Below are 18,882 nucleotides of genomic sequence, written 5' to 3'. Positions count from 1 at the left end.
AATTTAACTTGATGAGGATAGGGTATTCAATAAATTATTGACTCTTTCCTGAATTCACTTTTAAATACAGTTTATAGTTCTCTATTCTCATGTACATCAGTAAATAAGGAGTTAAACATATCAGAGATCCATGTCTTCATTTTAAGTGAAAATATTTGTCTTCCTTGCTGCACTATTATATTTGGCTATGCAAATGTAATCAATTTGAAACTAGACTCCTAGATTTCATACTCATTCTTATCTGATACTATATATCCTTCCGCTTTCTCTTGGAAAAGCTAAGACCTTGTGCTGAAAAAACAAATCTATATATATAGACATATAAGTATCTGTATATATAATATGCTATATTATTTTATTAGTTAAGTATTATATTATGTGTATTATAAATGTGTATATATTTACACATATATATATATATATAAAATAAAGTGGTTCTGTTGTTGTTGAACAAGCTCTCAGTATACCTGGAAAAATACATTAAGTTCTTTTAACATAACAAATATTCATTATCTGTTATTTGCTGAGCTCTGTTTTACAAAATTTATACCAAACAAGAAGTCCATGTCAAGAAAAGCATTTCCTTCAAAAACTCCTTAGAAAAAATTATAATAAATAATAGGAATATCAAAAAGAGAAATGTGTGCCTAATTAAGAAAATTTCAAAGAAAATAAATTTTTTCTGAAACATTGTATGTATACTATGAGCAAACAAAAAGTAAGAGAAATTAATGCTAGAACATATAATTTTACTTGAATTATATATGTACTGTAATGAAAGTATAAGCTGTGGGATCATAGGTCGAAAATAAATTTATAATAAAAACCCTAAAGTGCATTTATTGATGAAGTAAAATTATGCATAAATAAAATACTAATATTATGTAAATTTCAAAGTTTAACATTCTTTACACATGAAAAATAAAGAAGAAAAATTCTGTTATGAAGAAATAATTGAAGTTATCATGGTAACGTGGAGTTTTCAGGAGAATCCTATTAAGAAATAAGTTTTAGGAGGTCAGAATAATTAAGTATGAGGACATTCATAGCATACAACATATGATGAGACATGTTAAATATGGATTCTGGGTATATATGAATATCAGATGTTTAGACATTATTCTACAAGTAAATAGGTATAATTGCTATATTATTTTAATTTAATAAAGTTTTTTTAAGGAAAGAAACTATGGGAGAGGTAAGATATAGAAGAAAAATTAATATTTATTAACTACAAGTTATGTTCTTAAATATAGGAAAGCAGTTTCTTTCCAGCATGGAACCACAGTTTGATGAGATTTTAAGGTTTTATAAAATAGATCATTATTTTGCAAATATTACGTCAAAAGTGTGAAAGAAATGAGTAAGGGCTATTGTATCAATAAATTTGGGAAATACTGATTGTCAACAGATTTGGGAAATACTGAGTTACACAGAGTCCAGTGGGATTATTTGGCATAAAACATAATAGGAAAACACTTTAATCGAATCTTATTGATAATCTCTAGGAAGAGAATATAGTATACATGATTCCTAAACTATGAGATTGCAAAGCACACTATGTTGAGGCACCAGGTTTACAATAATGTTTATAATACCTGAAAATTACCAAGAAGCACTTAAAGCCAAGTGAGATGAGTGCAATGAGGGGACAGAAATCTGTCCTGTGCTGTATTTTCTCTACCTTTTATTCTAAGTACTGTTTTATCGGTGCCACAAGCAGCTATCTTAACTCTGCAATGTCTCATAATGTCCTCTGTCCTCAGTCATGTTCATTTCTTCCAGGGATTCTCCACCACTTTTTCCGTAAGACATTTTGTAATTCTTGGCAGAAAAAAATGTCTGTCAATTTATGATTTGGGGGGCAATTATAAACTGGAGAAAAAGCAGAAATCTAGATAACTTCAAGGGACAAGAGAGAGACAAAATAAAGTCATGTGAAGCAAACATCTTAGAGAAAAATATGGAATTTGGTCTTAATATTCTGCCAGATTTTGTCCTAAGACATTTTCCAACTTTGTAAACTGTATGTTGCTGGAGGAAAATAAAAATAAGATTTTGCCTATGTCTTCCTCAAGTAAATCAGACTTTTGGGATACCCATTGTCTGGAAGAAACAAGGGTCATAATTCAGGTCCCATCAGAGCTAAGAGCCATATGAAAATAAAGGTCTATACCTATGATCTAGAACAAAATAGTTTGACAGAACTTCAATAGAAGTGTAGTCTTAATAACCAAAGTCCCCACTTAGTCCCTAATGTATCTGTCTAGCAAAATAAATGATAAATTTTCAAGTGAGGAAGACTGAACTAATATGAAATTTCCAGCATTCAGGTATAAATGATTAGGCCTACTTAGGACTATGTGATCGAAACACAAGAGAAAAAACCTCCAATAGAAAAAGCAACCTTACAATGATTTTGGTTTCCATGTCCAATAAAGTAGATGACAAAAGATTACATGAAATAAGAGATTACTTTATTGTAAAATAAAATCATACTTATATAAAAATGGAGATTTTATAACTAAGAAGTAAAACTGATAATTCAATAAGTGAGTTTAGCAGTAGGAGATAGAATAGGGGCCAGATAATATAAGTCATATTAATATAAAAATTCAACTAAAACATGAGAAAGAATCTAATAGATATAGTGGAAAATTCTAAAGTGCATAATTAGAAAAACACAAGCAGAAGAGAAATGGAATGAAACCAAAGTAATATTAAAAGAGGTAATGACAAAATACATAATAAAAATAATAAAAAGGTGACTTACAAGTCTTCAAATACATACTTGAAGTGCTGAAAAATTTCTCTGTACTGAAGTTGAAGAGTTTTTCAATGTAATTCTAGTTATGATCTCAGTGTGTTTGTGTAAAAATGAATAAGCTGATTTTAAAACTTGCATGGAATTGCAAAGAATTTATAATAGCTGACCTAACCTTGAAAAGTAATAGAAGACTTGAAAGACTTACTGAATAAGATTTCAATTTCTAGATGGAATAATTAATTTGGTATGATATTGGAACGAGTGAAAAGAAATAAACCAATGTAACAAGATTCAAGTCCAGAAATAAGACCCCCAAGATATGGTAATTTCATGCCTGATAAAAACTCGAAAATACTGTTATTTTCAATACATTAGCCAAAAGGCTTGGCCAGGTTTTACCATCATCAACTTTCTCTTGAACCCAGAGTAAATTATCCAGCCTGAGTTTAGGATTGAAGGAAGATGTGGAAAGCACCCAGCAACTGCACAAGAAGCTTCCAGTTCTTACTGTCCCTCATTTTTTTCAAGGGCCATGGTTTTGGGCTAGGAACATTTGAACTGTCTTAACTAAAGCTGGAAAACTAGAAGAGAAATGTCCGTTATTTCTGATGATAAGAATGTTTCAAGGTATAGTTTATAGTTAGTGAAACTACCTATCATAACATATATATCATATTATATTAAATATTAATTATATTATAGACTCCTACCTTTGCATTCACTCATGTCCAATCCATGACCTAGTTCACTTAGGCCTCAAAAACTCTGGCAGACCTGGCTGTAGCTGGACTTCCAGCAAAACTCACTTTGGAATAAGCAGCATGTCTACATCTTTGTAAGTAGAAGACATGAGCTCTAGTTACTGCTACTATATGGAAGAATTTTATAATAAAATATAGAATGAAAGGAGTAAGACAGAAAAAAGAAATTTCTGTATGATTTGACTTATGTAAAGTTCAAAACTAAGCAGAGCACAGATTAGTTAGAGGGTAAGGTAGTCATTACCTCTGGGAAGCATAATGTTTGGTAGGCAGCAGGGATGCTTGTTAGGTTGTGTTATTTGATGTAGATGGTAGTTATAGAGACTTATTCTGTTTGTAAAAATTCACTGAAGTATAAATTTATAATTTGTGTATTTTAGAAGGTAAATATAGTTTAAGTTTAAAAGGTTTACTGGCAAAATAGTTTACCCCATGCTCATTTAAATAGCTTGTCAGATTTTTCCTATTATCTGGTACTTCTTGTGTAACAAAGGCTAAGAATAGCTTTTTGTTTTAGAACTCACATGTAAAGCAATCTGGTGTTGAACTATTGGGTAAGAGACATGCTCTTCATCTACTTTAATTTCTTTTAATTGTCTACTAATACTACTGCTGAGCACAAAACAGTTTACAACACTACTTTTTCCCTATTTAATCAGTAGTATAACCATACCAGAGTTCCATTCTCATGACTCCACTCATTGCATTATAAACATTTACACTGTTCTTTCAAATACATGGTTACAGACGAGGAAAGAAGGCAAGATGACAGCTGTAGCAATCTTATCTTGACATGAAATTACAGCTCAAGGCACAATGGTATTTTTCTTCTGGAGGAATTACTATGATAAGTTCTCTAAAATTATTGTCATATTTGTTATGAAATATCTATGAAACCTAAGAATATTCTTTGCAATAGAACCAAAAAGCAGTAATATGAATATCATGTGCATTATAAACTTGCACATAGTATAAAACAAATAAATGTATTTGATACTCATTTAGAGCTCTTTTTTTTTCTTTATTTCCTGTTTTCCTTAAACTCACATATCATTTCATTGTGTCAGAAGTGTCTCTACACTACTTACCTGTAAAAATCTTTTGCAAAATAAATATTAATTATAGGTTTGGTCTCAGGAGCTGCACATTAATGGTTATAAAAGAATTCACAAGGAGAAGAATAGAGAAAGATAAAAATCACAAAAGAGGCAGAAACAGAATGGAAAACAGTCCACATGAGACAATTCATGAGAAATTCTACATTTTTTTATGAGACTATGTCAATGATGGTCAGAGACTCATTTTAAATAGAAAAATAAAAGTGTTTAAGGATTAAAAGTACTAATGAAATTTCTGTTAGATAAGGGAGTTAAATGATTTCCTAGACAAAAGAGTAAGTCATTTATGTAGTCTCCATATCCAGATGAACTTCATTACAGTTGATAGTCTAGGAATATTTCTGTGAAATAAATAAGAACTGTCCTCTACATCACCCTTACCTAATTACAATATTCTTTTGGTGAATAAAATAAATGAAAATAATTTCCATTAATTATGTCATGAATTATGTTCTTTGTGGTGGAAAGAATCAACCAAGAAAAGCTTAAAACTTTTGAGTTTATGCTATGTATCATTTGTGTGTGTGTATGTTTTCCATTTTTTAAAAGAAGTGCAGTCGCTTTTGCTGTTTCAGATCTATTGCACTGGTGTAATTTCATCTTTCTTTGGAAAAAAACATCCAGCTGATATTCAAGACAGAAATGTCAAGAAAACTGAATGGATAATAATTCCCCAGAATACTTCAATAGTAAATGATAACAGCCTGATTGATGAAAAGTGAACTGGCCCATTAAATTTGTTTTATTACTAAAAGATCTTCTACTCCAAACTGAAGTATTTGCCACCAATCCATACACAGTAATGCAGTCTTACCTAAGTAATTCCATTTCCTCACTGTGCAGAATTATGAACTCCATTTTGGTCACATGGGCTTAGGTTTTAGTAAAACTCATCTTGTTCATTGACATTTTGAAAATAATACATCTGGGAATCTTTTCCTGCCATGAAAAGCATGATCCAACTTTGTGAACTACTTTTAACTGAAGAAAAAAATTTTGATTTATTTTAAAACGTCTGTTCAATAAGAAACTTTTTAAAAAATGCTATCAAAGATGTCAAATCATTTCTATGCCTGTACAAATAGCAATTGTTATATATCATTCCACTCCATTTTGGTGGACATTTTATACTCACAAATCTTAATGTTAATTTTAAATGCAACATAGGAAATACATTTTCCATTTAAAAACTTACTGATGATAATTATTATTCACTAAAAATAAGACTATCTTTTGCATTAAAGTGTATACTTCAGAGTTTTTCTTCTATACTATAAATTCTGCCTGTGCATAAAGGATGACATCTGTCCTAATGTCACTTGAGAGAAATGGGACATGAGAGACAAATGCTAACACTTTTTTAAGAGTAAATAATTCTCTGATTCAGAACCATTGTTTCCTGTCAAAATGTACCTGTATTTTCTTTAAGAAAATAAACTCCTAACCTTCACAAAATGTTAGTGATCATTTAAATAATAACTTTGTATTATTTATTAAAGCTCATTCCTCAAGCCAGCACATCTTCAGATGGAACCAGATCAGGGTTGTATTATACACAGACTATCACATTATTTCCTACAATAATTTATAATGCCTATGTTATAGATGTGGCATAGAAACAGGTTAAAAACATTGGCTAAAATTGTAAAGTTGAAATAATGCATCAGTTCTCTCTTTTTATAATTCAGTCAAAATCACTTATTCCTTAAATAAATTTGAATATAAGAAGGGATTAAAATGATACCTATTTGCATGTCTTCTTGTGTGACTTAGAGTACATACATACAAAAGCTTTAGAGGTTTGTAAGAATGATACAGTGTTTTTTTGCCCCTACTCAATAAAGAAAATTTGGAGATATATATTTTGTATTCATACTAGACAGATATTACAGTTTGTAAAACTATATTGCAAATACCACTAATATTCAGATATAATGATGTGGAATCAGTTTTTAGTATAATATGACACACCTTTAATAAATATTTGAGCTTCATAAAAATTTTAATTGAGAGAGGGATAGGAATATTTTCTCTTTAATGCTATCACACAGTTTTTAGGAAAGAAGAGGGAGGTGTATAGGTTGTTACAGAACATTGCAATATAATCAAATTGACTTACACTGGTTAATATGATTATTGTTACTGTCCTCTGAATTGTGAATAAATGACTCAGTGAAGGTGAATCTTCCTGGGATATTTTGCTATCTTTCATGTCCAAGGTTTGCTTGCCATTTATCCTTTAACCCAGGTTGTCAGTTATTTTTGCTCAGATAGCTGTGATCATACAGAAACATGAAAATTACATTGCTTCCCGATACACAGCAGGTGCTCCATAATAACTGCCTGATTAGAAAACCAACTGAGATTGCCCTTCTTTTGTGGTTCAGTAATTTACTCCTTATGTTCTCTTTTCTTCTCTTTTCTTCCAAATGTCATTAATTTTTCATGTTGAATTTGTTAGCTTGTCCTTTCTTTTTCTAATACATTATGAATCCTTTAGACATAAGATCGTAATATCACCTATAATTGTATATACTTCATGAATTCAACTTTAAAGTTTTTACCTATATAATCCACAATGAATGAAAAAATACCCTGTGTCCAGTTGATGTATCGAATTTCTAAAAATTGTCATTACTTGAGTATTATCATCATGGCTGTAACTTCTTTGGCATTGTTAGGCCTGTTTCTCACCAGAAGATTTTAAAAGGCCAGAGCTGTGATGTATAGCCTGAAGCATTATATCTATATCACACACTACTCTCTATAGTTAATCATTTATCCATGTTAAAATGGTATGAAAATTAAAATGAATACCCATAAAATTTTAAACAATATTTGAAACCTTTAACCAATTCAAGAGTGAAATATATAGCATATTAGTTGATCTCTCAATTACTATAGCATTAATAATAAGTTTTATCTTATTTCTGAATAGAGCTTGTCTTGTCTTCAAAGTAGCTGTCCCATCCTAAGTTTAAGTAATAAAGCCTTATACGTGAGTAAATTGACCTAAGTAAAAGTCATCACCATCAACACCACTACCACCACCATCGCATCATCACTGTTATCATGACAAGTTTCTAAATACCAGGAGGGTCTTAGTTTATTTAATCCCAAACTGTTTTTTCAAGTAGATGACATAATTATCCTTATTTGAAAAATGAAGAACTTGAAGCACAAAAATGTCAACTATCTCTCCCAGCTCTCAGAAATAGTAACAGAAATCTGATTACATTTCAAGTACTTTGGCTCCAGACTGCATGCTCATGAGCTGTATAGGTTATTGCCTCTCCATCAGTTGCATGTTCTTTCAAATTCTCTCATTTTCTGTGAACTATATTCCACCTTGTGAAATGTAACTCATAATATTAATCATATCTTGATTTAGTATTCAACATTAGACAGCCAATTAATACAGAAGTCAAAAGTGACTAATGTATCAACTATGTTCCAAGAATGTCATGCATAATTTATATTATATGTGAAAACAAGCAAATTTCCTTAAGAAGTCATGCCTATGGCATGACAGGTGCATTTTCTATAATCATGTTCCATGAAATGAACATCTGACTATCTTATTTTTGTTTTGCAGGCTCAGCTGTTGCAAAGAAGTGACAATTTTCAAAAAGATTTAAAATGAAAAGGTCATCCTCTCCAATCGGTCCCACTTCATAATCCCCAACTCTATAAAGGGAGTATTTTAGACACATTCATCTGTGCAGATGTTTAAAATGAAGGTCATAATTTCTAAAATCATTGGTCTTCTGTTCATAAAGAATAGAACTCAACAAAAAGAAAATAATGTAAATATTTTAGTAAAAATATAGAATAATATATTAGGTATTTATTCAATTGTCCACTTTGGAAACTAAGATAACAGTTAAAGAAGCTGAATAGACTCATGAAATAGACTATGTCATTTAAAATATATATTGCAATCACCTCTAAGGTTTTTGGAATGTGGAATAGAATTCACAAAAACTAAATGAGAGCACAAAAGATACAGCAGGGTCTCAATAATAATACCTGCCATCCCTTCACTATTTCAGGAAATTTTATGTTCCAAATATATTATTATTATTAGAGAGAGATACTGAGTATAGACAAGAGGTGGGATGAATATTAGGAAATAAGGGTTCACGAACACATTAGATTCAACTCATGGTAGGAGACTGGTAATTTATGGCCAGATGTCTGATAAAAGGCAGGTGACCGGTATACCTTAAATGTTTGCTATAATTTGACCCCATCTGGGCCAAACCACCTGCTTTTGTTCTATATTTTACAATTGACTAAAAACTGATTTCACCTGATGACTGAGTAGCAAAGTTTTGTAGAGTTCATCATTATACAATTTCAACATAAATTATTTCTCTAAGTAACAAAAATTAAAGATTTATGAATGCCATCTTTAGAAATTGGAGAAAACCTTGAAATATCTTGGTAGAAGCAAATATTACATGAGAAAAAAATGGGTCCTACCTGGGGGGTTTGTTACCAGTGGGAAGGGGGAGGTGGTGGGAAAAGGGCATGGGTGAGCGAATATAATATAGCACAAATACAGTGTGCACATGTATTTACATAGAAAAATTATACCTGTTGAAACTATTCCAGGAATGGGGAGAGGGAAGATAAAGGAGAATGGTGGAAGGGATGAATTCAACATTATATATTTGCTATATTGTAATAACTTTTATAAATGCCACATTGTATCCCAACCAGCACAACAATAAAAAGAGATTAACATAGATGGGGTGAATTTGATCAAAGTACATTATATACATGTTTTAAATATTACAATGAAACCTCTTTATACACTTAATTATACTAACAATTTTTAAATAAATGCTAGAATGATAAGAAAATATTTTATACATTTCTGTGGGAAATTCCACTGGCCAAAAGAACAAAAAACACAAGCTGTCTGCTTTCTTCAGACAATTTTGGCATCTAAATGACTGACTTTTCTGGTTTCATTGCAGTGGTACAGGGGTGGTTCAACATATGCAAATCACTAAATGTAATGCAGCACATTAACAGAAGCAAAGAACAAAACACATGACCATATCAATAGATGCAGAAAAAGCCTTTAACAAAATTCAACATAAAAGTTTTGATGAGACTAGGAATAGAAGGAATGTACCTCAACATAATAAAGGCTATATATGAGAAACCTATAGCCAACATCATATTTAATGAGGAAAACTGAAACCATTTCCTCTAAAGTCAGGAATGAGACAGGGTGGCCACTCTCTCTACTCTTATTCAACATAGTCTTGGAATTCCGAGCCAGAGCAATAAGACAGGAATGCGAAATAAAAGGCGTACAAATTGGAAAGGAAGAAATGCACATGACATGATCTTACATATAGAGGCTCCAAAAACTCCACCAAAAAACTCCTAGATACTATAAACAGCTTCAGCAAAGTGATAGAATACAAAATTAATTTACAAAAATCATTAGCCTTTTTATACACCAACAATGAACAGATTGAGAAAGAATATAGGAAAATAAACCATTTACAAGAGCCTCAAAAAAATCCCTAGGAATAAATTTAACAAAGGATGTGAAAGTCTACTACAAGAAAAACTATAAACTATTGAAGAAGACTATAGAAAATGGAAAGATCTTCCATACTTAAGGAATAGTAAAATAAATATAGTGAAAATGGCTATATTCCCCAAAACAATCTACATATTCAATAAAATCCTTGTCATAAATCCAATAACATTCATCACAGAGATTGAAAAATCAATCTTAAAGTTCATTTGGATGCACAAAAGACTACAAAGAGCCAAGGCAATAGTGAATAAAAAGAGCAATGCTGGATGTATCACAATACCTGACTTCTAACTACACTATAGAGCCATAGCAATAAAAATAGCATGGTAATGGTACAAAAACAGATATCAAGACCAGTAGAACAGAATAGAAGACCCAGATATGAATGCACACAGCTATGTCCACCTGATTTTTTTCAAAGGTGCCAAAAACATACAATGGAGAAAAGATAGCCTCTTCAACAAATGTTGGGAAAACTGGATATCTGCATAAAGAAAACAGAAACTAGATCCATATCTGTCATGCTGTACAAATATCAACTCAAAGTGGAATAAGGACCTGAATATAAGTACTGAAACTGAGAGGCTGATAGAGTGAAGAGCAGGGGATACACTGGAATTAATAGGCTTAAGCAATGGCTTCTAAATAGAACTCATAAGGCTCAGCAACTAAGAGAAAGGATGGACAAATGGGACTACATGAAATTAAAAAGCTTCTGCATAATAAAAGAAATGGTCTCTAAATTGAAGAGTCTGCCCACAGAATGGAAGAAATTCTTTCCCAGCTACACATCTGACAAAGGATTAATTACTAGACTATAGAGGGAGTTCAAAAAACTAAACTCCCCAAAAATCAATGACTTAATGAAGAAATGGGCAAATGAGCTGAAGAGAGCTTTTTCAAAGGAAGAAGTCCAAATGCCTAAAAAAACACATGAAAAAATGCTCACTATTCCTGGCCACAATAGAAATGCAAATCAAAACCACATTGTTAAGATTTTGCCTCACTTCAGCTAGAATGGCTAAAATCAAGATGCTTATGTCTTCTCTTCAACAAAATTAGAGATAAAGGCAGAACAGGTTCTGCTTGGAAGTGAGGGGAGCAGGGGGAGAGGGTGAGAAAGGGGGAAGGGGAAAATGACCCAAACAATGTGTGCACATGTGAATAAATGAATTATAAAAAATTTAAAAAAAGAACACAAACAACAACAACTTTTGGGGAGGAGTTGGGGATAAAGGAATCCTTATACACTGCTGGTGGGAATGTAAATTCGAACAAATACTATAGAAAACAGTATGTAGGCTTCTTCTCAAATAACTAAAAATAGAACTTCCATATGATCCAACAATTCCACTCCTAGGGATATACCCAAAGGAATGTAAATCAGGTCACAATAAGGCATCTGCACACACATGTTTATTGCAGCACTATTCACAATAGCTAAGCTACGGAAACAGCACAGATGCCCAACTTTTTATGAATAGGTTAAGAAAATGAGGTACTTCTATACCATGGAAACTTATTCAGCCACAAAGAAGAATTAAATTTTGGTTTTTGCAGGTAAAATGAAACTAGTGAACATCATCTTAAGTGAAGTTAGCCAAGTTCAGAAGGACAAAAGCTGCATGTTTTCTCTCATATGTGGAATACAGACCTAATACAAGTATAGCAATGTTATGAATAAATGTCATGCTAAGGAGAGGTTACATATAAGAGGGGGAGGGTAAAAGATGGAAGCTATGAAGGTGAATATGGTTGATGTACTTTCTATACAAGAACGAATTTAGAATTTTTAAACCTGTGGAAAGCATCATAAATAGGGGAGTTACGTAGAAAGAAAAAAATAGAGATGAACCAACTTGGGTTATAATATATATATATATATATATATATATATATATATATATATATATACATGGAAATGTCACACGGAAACTCCCTGGTAGCTATCTTAAACCAAAACGTCCTTTTCTTTTTCTTTTACAAAAATCAGAGAACAGGAGGTCAGTATAGGTCCTGAGCAAGGGGTGGGGGTGGGGTGGGTGGGTGTTGGTATCAATAGGAGGGAGAGGAGGTTGGGACAGGGTATGGTAGGGTAAGTATGGTGCAAATACTATGTACAAATGTATGTAAATGGAAAAATGATACCTGTTGAAACTATTCCAGGAATGGGGAAGAGGGGATAAATGAGAATGGTTTAAGGGGTGAATTCAAGTGTGACATATTTGATATGTTGTAAGAACTTTTGTAAATTCCACAATAAAATAAATAAATGAGAATGACTGGCTTTTCATTAATACAGCACAATATTCAATTATAATTGTTTTCCCACATCATCATCAGTTTCAAAATTACAAAAAAGCACTCCATTATTTAGCAAAAACGCAGGAGAAAGTAATGACGGTTATATAATATTATCATGTATGCAGTACATACAACTATATCTCTATATATCTAATATGTGCATAGTTTTAGTATGTATGCATTGTATATGAACATGTGTATGTTGTTAATAGATTAGGACAATACTTATTGAAATAATTTCATTTCATCCTCTCAAATAAAATAATTATGCATTATGTAAGTACAGATATCCAGAACATCAGGTATCTTTGGATGTTATAAGTAGCCCATCTGCTTCCAAATCCATAATGAACTTTACTCAAGTCAAATGGAACTGATGAAAACATGCCTAGTTTCCAGAGCTCAGAATATATCAGCACAGCCAAGTGGAATCAATGGATGGCACAGTATCTAGTGATCCGGAACTGTTGTTGGGGCCAATGATTTTCCACGCAAACTCTCAACAAGTTCCAGGACATTAAGATAGCCTCCATATTTAATTAAACAAATTTGGCTATAGGAAATTGAAATTCACAGTATAAATAATTTATAAGGCTGAAATTTTTTCCATCTCGACTGTCATTAGATGTTACAAATATCCCCTGGGATATTAGAGATCTGTTCCAAGAGGTTTGTGACTTCAGTTTCTGAAGACCTCATGGACCCTTTGTAGGAAGAATTAATGATGATTAAGAGAGAATGGTAGTGTACAGATGAGGAAAATGTTGCATTTATTTCTACAAAGATAATCCTAGGTGTACATTTAAATGAAGATATCTCACATAATAGATACTTTTACAATACATATATATTCAAATGTGTTTTAAAAGTTAGGCAAAAAGATGATCACAAAAGCTTTTCTACTTTGTCCTAATTCATAAAACAGTTTCATAATATGTGAAAATTTTCACATTCAAAAGGCACAAACAAAAAATCCAGATGTTTATTTTTAATTCTGTACCATGATGAGATAAAGCTAGAAAAAGAAAGCAAGAGATCTTTATTCTAACTTTGGTTCTCTTAATGTCTTTTTTAATATTCCCCTTTTATTAGCATAGATAATTGTATAAAGGAGTTTATTACAATCTTTACATATATGTCTATAATGTACTTTGATCAAATTTACCCCTGTATTATTATTTTTCCTTCTCTCACCTTTTTCAACTGTTTGTGGTTTCATTACATCTGTTTATATCTTGTTTTGTGAGTGGTTGACTCACCCAATGTTTCTTGACCTGATGGTCTTTCATATGTATATTACAAGAATTCAACTCAACCTTTTAAGTTTCCTTTTCTGCTTTTAAATTCTACGCAATATTTCCCAAAGTTTGTCAGAATCTGAGTCCCGCCAGCTATTGCATCTTAAATTGGCCTTTCCAGATTAAATTCATTTGGTGCTTTCCATACTTCACCCTTTCAATGTCTGTTTACAAAATATTGTATGGCATGACCTAAGACTGCTGCTTTGGGAGTCAACTGATAAATCTTGTCAAGGAAACAACATTAATAAAGCAATCATGAAAACAAGTGCTTAGAATCACAGTTGTAAAATACTATTGTACAGACAAAAGCTATTTAATATTCTGAGGTTCTGATTAGCCTGGGCAGTCAACCAAAGATTTATTGAGGAAGTGACAGTTGAAATGAGATTAAATGGATGTGTAGTGTTTAATTACCAAAAGCAGGAACAAAGATATTTGTAGTTAATGGAAAACATTTTCAAATGCCCAGTGAAAGAAAATGACACAGACTTAAGGCAAAATCCATCTGGCAGAGGAAAAGGAAACACTCTAGAGTGTAGAAATAATGAAGAACTGGGCTTTTAAAAGATCATGAGCCAATTAAGGATTGTGTTCTTTTAAAATTAAGTTCATTTTTTAGTTCAGGATTTTGCTGTGTAGACAAGGTTGCCTAGAACTCTCTAAGTAGCCCAGCTTAGCCTTGAACTGGTAATCTTTCTGCCTCTACCTTATGAGTACTGGGATTAAAGGCATATGCCAGCATACTCAGCAAGGATCATGCTGTTGATGAAGGAGAAAAGCATTCAACAAATGTTCAAAAGAACTATAAAATGACCTTATTTTTCAAATAATGTCTGCACACAATCTTCTCCTATGTGTGTGCAGAGAAAGATTGGAACTGAACTGGAAAGGTCCTAAATAGGATAATCTGAAAATCATTAGTTAAATATTAAGGTGACAAATGTTCTGATGTTTGCCCAAGTCATTAGTGACAGAGATGAAATGAGTTTATGAGATGCTTAAGTAATAGAATAAATACAGGGAGAAACAGAAGAAAATTACGAAGATGGACCTTAGGCCACTGACTTGTACAATGGACTGGGAAAGGGCAAACTCACTGAAATAGATTAGGAAACTGATGAAGGACATCAGTTTCTTAATGTCTTTTCAAATGGCCCTTTCCCAAATGGCTGTTTTCTTACTGAAAGCAGATAAAGAAAAGTTAGCTTCCTAAAAAGATGGCATAACATCTTATTTTACATATACATGCACATATGATCATGAACATAGTATAATTTACTGTATTTTATTGACTGGAAGGAAGCCCCACCCATACTAGAGGAGAAAATAATCACAGAAAGTCATGAACACAAGAAATCAGGATTGGGGGCCAAACTAGTGTCTGTTCACTGCACTTGACTGAGGAGATAATGGTAACATCAGTCTTGATTATACTGAAGTATCCTGTACATGCCTGAAAAGTCCAGGGGAATAATGAATTGTGAGTGTTCCTTTATTTAATTCCAAAGAATATGCAGAGAGTGAAAATACAATGAGGAGAAGAGGAAACACAGAAATAAAACTAGAGGGACCACCATTGATATTGGCTAGATAAAGAAAGATGACTCTGCAAAGGAGGTGAGAGCTATTCACAAAAGAAGGAAAGAAAGGAGAACACTATGATCTAGTAGTCAAGGGAAAGAGAATTTGATGTAGAACAAAATCACCATGGTTCCTTAACTTCTTAAATATAATAAAAATTGAAATAGAGAATGAAAAAATATCCTAATTTTTGTTGAAACACGAAGAGTGCTGTAACTAGCAGATCTCTATGAACAATATGGAGCTGCAGAAAACATCTCAGAGCAGCAGGTACTCATATGGAGGAAGGAAAGTGAGAAGCATCAAGAATTTTGGAAGGATTCAGTGGTAAGGAAAGTTGCAGAATGTTCAGAGTTAAAATCCTAAATTAGAAATAATTATTAATAACAATTTTTTAAAAATAGTCCATAACTATGCGAGATCTCTACTAGTAGCCACAAAGAAACTAATTTTTTTAGGAATTTAATTATTATATAGCTGCCAATATTACTGTGTCTATGAATGAGGAATCACGGTTATTTTCAAGGCATTAGAAATAGTGAAAAAAATGAGGCAATTAGATGATCATTATTAACTGAAGATTGAATTAATGTATGTAATATAGTTCACATAATATGTTGTATAATATTAAACTATAACATATGAAGTATGTTAATAGCATATCAATATATTTAATGTAGCATAATTTAATTATGCTAAATTAGTTTATATAATTGTAACTACAATTATTTTGTATTGAATTTAACAACAAAGATATATTTCTCTATATCTCTACCTGTATCAATATGTTTCTTTATCTTCCTACTATATGAAAAATGTAGAACAAGGTTTTAAGAAAATGATGAACATATAATCCTGATAAAATTTGGTAAACTGTATGGAAATGCAAAATAGGAAATTCAAGAAATTCTCAAATCAATGCAAAGATGCATAAATATTTATCTTTACTCATCAAGAATAAAAGAAATGCATATTAAAATTACGCAGAGATAGCATTTCCCACCCATTAGATAGTATATATGGAAAACAAAGGCTCCAACTTTTAGTGGTCAAATTGTATTTCTAATGTAATGCATTTAGAATAACTACTATGGGTAGAAATTTCATAATATCTATTAAAATTATAAATGCAATACTTTCTTATTAGATAATTTCACTTTAGCAAAGTCATCGCTCATGTATAGCATAGATGTAAATAATTCATAGTCTGTAGTGGAAATATTTTAGAGACAACTTAACATCCAGATCTATATGATAGATCAATTATGTTATACCTGTATAAATGAATTACATACACCTATAAGAAAAAACAAAGAGGCTCCTAACTACCTGCAGCTTGAAAACATTTCTAAAATACTCTAATAAGTAAAAATGTAAGATGCTTAGTATTCTAATGTGTGTGTTGCTGTGCTAACTTTTATTTTTTAGACTTTTCAATTACAGTTTTGTTTCTTTAATCAATTAAAAGTTATTTTAACTGATACATAAAACATAAAAATTGTACATGCATGCATATATTGTATAATGTTTAAATCCGATTAAACACATCTGTCTCCTGAGGCATTTATGGTACACATTTTCAAGATTCTTTCTCCTAGTTTTTGTAAATATATAGTACATTGTTATTGTAGTCATGCTATGGTGCATTGTTATATCAGAACTTCTTGTTACTAACAGTACTTGAGTACCCTTTTCAACATTTCCTCATCTTGCTCTCTGTCTACTCTTGCCATATATGTCTATCATATACTACTTAATGAATAGAACGTGGAAAGATAAAACTACACACTGTTGATATTGACTGTCTGGGTGGAGAGAGTGTACAAAAATGTTAAGGTGCTTGAAGGAAGCTGTACACATTTTGATGTTTGTAAGAGCATTAGCAATTTGATAAATAACTTGCAATGTGAAAATGAAGGGGGAAAACAAACATTCATTATATATCTAAAAGTCAAATAAATTCTAGGACTGAAATGTATCAGATATTTTTATTCTCATTGATTCCCATCATGAGAGCTGTTCATAATTTTTGTTGCATCTAAGAGACTTTGAGAACTTCTACATTTATGAATCCCACATTGCACTTCAAAGCAATATTTTAAAATGTATTTGATCATTGAACAAGTATTCAAGCATCACACATTATCATGCCAGTAAATTAGTGTTCCTTGAAATGAGTTTTGGGTAAAATCTGTTTCGTGACATTGAAACCTTCACATACCATACTTTGTCATTCACTAAAAAGTACTCTTTGAACTGCCATTGTCTGGTGGATATGTAACATATATGTTTTTTTTAATTTTTTTTTATTCATATGTGCATACAATGTTTACATCATTTCTCCCCCCTCCCTTCCCCCCTCCCTTCCCTCCTTCCCTTTTCCCCACCCCCTCCCTGTCCCTCCCTACTCCCTCGCTACCAGGCAGAAACTATTTTGCCCTTATCTCTAATTTTGTTGAAGAGAGAGTATAAGCAATAATAGGAAGGACCAAGGGTTTTTTCTAGTTGAGATAAGGATAGCTATACAGGGAGTTGACTCACATTAATTTCCTGTGCATGTGTGTCACCTTCTAGGTTAATTCTTCTTCATGTAACCTTTTCTCTAGTTCCTGGTCCCCTTCTATTGGCCTCTGTCACTTTAAAGTTTCTGCATTAGTTCCTTTGCATTGAGGACATCAAGTGCTATCTTGTTTTTATTTTTGTTTTTGTTTGTTTTGGATTTCTTGCCTATCCTCATACCTCCCTTGTGTGCTCTTGCCTCATCATGTGATCAAAGTCCAATCCCCTTGTTGTGTTTGCCCTTGATCTAAAGTCCACATATGAGGGAGAACATATGATTTTTGGTTTTCTGGGCCTGGCTAACCTCACTCAGGATGATGTTCTCCACATGGTTTTAACAATTTAATACAAACAATTTCAAAAGGATAACATGTATTCAGAAAAATAATTTGCAATAGAAATGATAAGAAAATGAAATGCTTAATATGGGTGAGCTTGAAATTTGCTCAGGTTAAACTAGCAACCTTAATCCTTAAAAACTTGCATTTTTAATTTGGCATGAAACCATTTCAAGCTGTCTAATGAAATAAATTTGGCTGCTGGAATCATGCAAAGCAATAATCTATATCTATATCTATATCTATATGTATATATTTGGTGAAAACTGTATTAAGTTCATGCACAAGGTGAAGCAAAACAGCTTTTTTGCTTGTTTGTTTGAGAAAGAATGGTGGCATATCTTGATACTGCTTTCCTGAAAAAAAAGTTAGAATTCTAAATATGTACACTGCCTGGAAGAAATACGAAACAGTTATTTGCAAACAGGTGTAGAGAATCACTCAATGCAATGATAATAAAAGACAAAAAGTCTTTTCTCTGCCTACCAATTGGACATGAGCATTCACGTATTTACATTAAGCACATATCTGCAGCCAACAGATTCCATTTATCAAAATAGCAGGTCTTTCTCCAAAGCAATTATGAT

Source organism: Castor canadensis, chromosome 2 (genome assembly GCF_047511655.1).
Source record: "Castor canadensis chromosome 2, mCasCan1.hap1v2, whole genome shotgun sequence".
NCBI lineage: Eukaryota > Metazoa > Chordata > Mammalia > Rodentia > Castoridae > Castor > Castor canadensis.
Note: the sequence above shows the minus strand (reverse complement) of the source record.